Source organism: Theobroma umbraticum, unplaced genomic scaffold (assembly GCF_002168275.2).
Source record: "Theobroma umbraticum cultivar Fairchild unplaced genomic scaffold, ASM216827v3 scaffold_50.0, whole genome shotgun sequence".
Taxonomy (NCBI): Eukaryota; Viridiplantae; Streptophyta; class Magnoliopsida; order Malvales; family Malvaceae; genus Theobroma; species Theobroma umbraticum.
Window position 1 is genome coordinate 871855 of NW_018397261.1, and position 5035 is coordinate 876889.

The 5035-nt window shown below is 34.0% G+C and overlaps 1 non-coding gene across 1 annotated transcript; it reads right to left on the reverse strand.

The window, feature by feature from the left end:
- Positions 1 to 320: 320 nt before the first annotated feature.
- LOC149527071 (signal recognition particle RNA) lies at positions 321 to 628 on the reverse strand. Its single transcript, XR_016351372.1, has one exon.
- Between the last annotated feature and the right edge of the window lie 4407 nt (positions 629 to 5035).

Below are 5035 nucleotides of genomic sequence, written 5' to 3' on the forward strand. Positions count from 1 at the left end.
TAAAGCTATTATGCAAGCAAATGAACCCGACCAAAGATTACAATGATATAACTTGATAAGAGAGATCATACAAAGACAACCAAAGCGTGTGGGGTGAAGAATCATTATATAGTTCTGCAAAATGTACCAAGTTCTTTGGTGGCCTCATATTGCCCTCAAGTGATTGACCATCTTTCATTGATATTTGATTCAGAACAAATGGCCAAATACAGGCCATAAAATGTGATAGATCCCATCCAGTCACAGGTTGTCGAGGCATGTGAATTGCAAAAGCAAGAGATAAATTTTTGAGTAAAACAGAGTTAAAAATTATCAAGAAAAAGGATGTTGGTCCAGTTAGGATCCACCCCCAGAGCCATATTGGATTCTAAGCGGCACCGGTCTGTTGTCCTTCCACTGCGAAGAGTGGGAAGTTTTCGCTGCTCTGTGAAACCAGCCTCACGCTGTGCCCTCCACTCTAAGATCCATGAGACTTAGAGCCTTCGTTCAAGTCCCATGGTTCAACTCCTCGCTTGGAATGGACAACCCGGATATTTGACCACAAAGGATCCGACACGGTGGGCAGAGCCACTGTCCCATCACCATACCACCCCCACTTTGGTTATAAGCTGGCGCTACACAGCTCGGTGTTTTGAGATGCTCCTTATGCTTATATAAACAAATACGTGTCGTCATAAAACATCAATGTGGGATTAGGTTCCCTTATCTCAGTGGTGACTTTTGAGCCCTTATCAGAAACTTAACATTAAAGTTGTGGTTCGTAATGATGATTGGAGAAGATCCACTACGTACACTTGGCGTTAAAATCCTAAAAAATTTCTAATAGAAACAGAGGCAACACTTCTCAACAAGACCCTATTTCTGCGCCATTTCTCACTCAAATAGTTGCTGCTGCTGCCTTGAACTTTTTGATCACCCCCACCCCGCCCCGCAAACACCTTTTTCTGTGTATTTATGAAAAATCTATTGGACTAGGCCATTTGGACCCCAAATCTCTTTCTTCAAAACCCAGAGTAATAATAGACTTCCAAATGCCAAATATTTGGACACATGTTATGAGACCAACACTTTGTTCGTATACTCTTTAAAGTTAATTTCAAGATACTTAGGATTGAAAATCTTTATAACTATCAAATTTTACGCAACCATATTTGCATCATCTTACCCAAAGTACATAAAAATCCTGTCACAACAATTCAAAAGTTACATTTCCAACGAAACAATAAAAGGATGGAACTTTCAGATTTCAGAATCACCTTTTCTTTTTGCTTGGGCAGGTATGCTTAACCAGAACAAGTGTTTATGTGTCCACCCAAGAAGCTGGTCCAACCCAGTATATAAAAAAATAAAAAATGTACATCCTTTTTAAATAAATTACAATTTTAAAAAAATCTGACAAGATTATTAGCTGACCATGGAGGGTATGATTCACATCATTTTTTTCAATGATATGTATTCTTCGACCTAGGCAATTAGAGGTATTGATAAAGGAGTTTGTCTATACTCTTACAATGAACTTAATTGCTAGAATGAAGTAAAAAAATGGAAAAGACAAAATTAGAGTAGACACTACACCATATTCTAAATCTTGTCGAGATATTAGATGATGAAGGAAAAATAATAACATCGCAAGACTATGCATTGGAAGATTGAGTCAAACTACTATGAGTCTTCTTAACATTTGCATAATCATGATACATTGCTAGATATTAATCTTGATTTATAAATATGAACTGATCAATGGAGAATTGATTATGAATGACAAAGAGTTTGACTCATCTAATCTTAGTTTAACGTGGGTCATAGATAAAATTTATTGTCAACATGTTAAGACCTTAATGGCTCACACACATTAAAGAATGTCAATTGAGAATGTAAAAAGAGGTTAATTAAGTTGAGCTTAATTGAAAGAAGTTCATAACTTTAGAGACTTAATTTAATAGCTCAATTAGTCTTGGGCTATTTTGCAATTACCATAAAAGTTATGCAAAATCTTATAGGGATTAGGATTCATTCAATTCTCTATAAATATGAGACTTATGCTAAAAATTGAGGGGCACAACCAGCATTACAAAACTACTAAAAATCATCCACAAAACTTTGAGAGGCTCGTGAAGGAAATTTTAAGAAGGTTTCAAAATCTTGAGAATCTATTTTTGGTTTCCCAAACCCTATAGCCACTTATTCTTCTTTGAAACTATTTAATCATTGTTTTTCTTCTTTTCTTGAGTGCAACTCTTGCTAAATCATTCATTGATTAAGTTTTAAACAATATTTGTTTAAAATCCTACAAATCAGCTAATAAAAAGAAACCACATGGAACGCACCTAGCCTAGAGACATGGTGTACTTGCTACCGATTGGTGTACATTGGTGTTCTTTGTTATATATTGGCTTCTTTTTGTGAAAGCAAGGCTTTGATTGCCTTTCCCTTAGGTTGCAATAAGCTCTACAAGCATTAGCAACCCCAATCTCCATTGGAGTTATTCGCAATTACCATTAAGGTGATCACCATTGGAGGCTGGATAGTTGGATAACTTGTAGTTTGCTACAACCTAACTTGGTGAAGAGGATTATTATTATTGTGATGAATCCTTGTGATTTTGACTCCAAGGAAATTAGGTGTAATCTTTATCCCCTATTTTGGGTTTATTTATGCTAAATAACAAAAGCATGATTTGCCTAAAGGAAAAGTTTTAAATTTCTTTGGTGTATTATAACGTGATTGCATGCTAGAATTTTCCAATCCACATACATAAATACAATGCTAAAAAGGTTTTGCATGGAAAAATCCAAGAGAAGATAGTTGCCTATGTCACATTGTGAACTCCCAACTTTTAGACTCAAGGTTAGAAAGGTAACTTAGTTTGGTGAGCAAGTAAATTATATTTTTAAAAGATATTTTGAATATTTACAACTTAGAAAAATGTATATTTTGATATCCAAATCAGTTTACTTGAAAGGTGAGACCTAGAGAAGGTTAAAAGATATTATTTTAAACTTAAAATTGCATTGTGGACCAAAAGTGTAAATACCTGCTCATGTGTTATCGATACTTAAAACCCAGTATGCATCTGAATGAACAAGCATAGTACTTGTAAACCCAAAACAGAAGTATCGATGCTTACTCCAAAAATATCGCTACCTTCATCGTGGATTTAAAAAAAATAAGGGAAAATTAGACATTACACCTTTATTTTAAAGCCTTAAAACCTCATATATTTCCTAAAGAGGTTAAAATGTTTCTCTCCATAATCTCAACCTCTCTTTTCTCTCTTCTCTTTCTACTTTCTCTGTCATCCTTCCAAATCATTTGAATCCTCCAAATTTTAGATTTGAGAATGGATTTACGTTTTAAGAAACTTTGAAGGTAAGGTTTCACCATTTATAACATTTAAACTTAGGGTTCAATTTCCAAAACTTTTGATTTGTTAAAATTTCATTTCTCTCGCTAAAACATAGGTTTTTATAGTAATTTTGATACCCTAAAGCTCACCAAGGCAAGTTGCTATAAACCCTAACTAGTTGAAGTTTAAACTCGTAGTTAGGATTAGATGTAGCCAATGACTTTGGATTAAATATTAAACGAAGAAGTTTATGAAAGGATAAACCATTATTTGTTCAAGATATGGTTAGAAAACAAGGTATTGATGATGGAAATTGTGTTGTTAGGTGTTGTTGGAAAATGTTGTATTTTGTAAAGGTCAAGTTATTGTCAAAAGATACTAAGAGGGAAGGCACGCTTCAAATAGGTGGGTAAATATGGAGTTTTTAATTCTTTTGTTATAATTAAGCATGCTTTGTCTACAATTTGTATTAAAATGTATTTTCAATGAAGCATGGATTATTTCAAGGATTGAGATGTTGTATGATGAGTTTTGAATGAGTTTGATAAAAGCTATGTATATGCTACATAAATATACCTATTATGTACTTAGTTTTGTGCATGGGGAACAAGTACTTTGAATGATCTGATATCTCAAAATTCTACACTTCATATGTAATTGATATGACGTTATATTGGAAAATTTGTAATGAAAAATGATTTTGAGAAAAAGACTTTAGCATCAAGTCACTTTGTTTTTGACATAATAGACTGAGTTGATGACATTAGAGGAATCATGTCCCAACATCTTGATTCCTGTTGGTGAATGATTCAGCCTCTATTTCCATTTTTAAAGATTGACGAAAATCTAATTTTGAAAATGTCCAGCCTATTAAGTTATGGACATGTAGTTAGCAATAATAGACGTTAACCATTGTGCACAATGATATGTATACTCTGAGATTGGTGACTATATGTACTCGACCATTTAGGTGCGATGACACCTTTTGTTTATCTAAAAGTTGATGGCTATTTGCACTAGACTATCTATTGGTGTTAGGCACAATTCTGCATGTTCCAAGCAGAAGGGACGATACCTTACCCTATATTATTGAGGGCTGGTGACTATATGTACCAGATTATGCTTAGGTTCCATGACACTTTTTGATGTCCAGATAGTGAGATGAAACCCTATCCTTTGTTCTTTTAGTTCTTCTCAAGTTAGTGCTCCACAAATGCTTACTATGTTGTTTGACATTTGGACTGAAAAAACAAGTTAAGAATTGATTTGGGAATTGAAACATTAACCATTGTTGATCCCATTATTGGTTTGAGGAAAACCAATTATAACTTTGATATTACTCTGTTTTTGGTATTTGCACTTTGAGAAATTGAAATGAAATGACTAAAGATTTGTTTAGAACTTAGAATATCGACTTTTGGCAAAAAAATATGGGTTTCTTTGAAGGAAGTATCGATACCCCAAAAGGAAGTATCTATACTTGTTCTTTAAAACATTCCAGAATTGTATTCCGTTTGCAAAGTATTAGGTCAGGAGACATTCCATGTCAAAAGTATCGACACTTATGGCACAAGTATCGATACCTTGAGCCCAAGAATCCTGAGAAACTATTTTGTTTGAAAAGTATTGATACCCTAGAAGGAAGTATCGATACCTAACGTTAATGTGCGAACTTTCCACTCTTTAAAA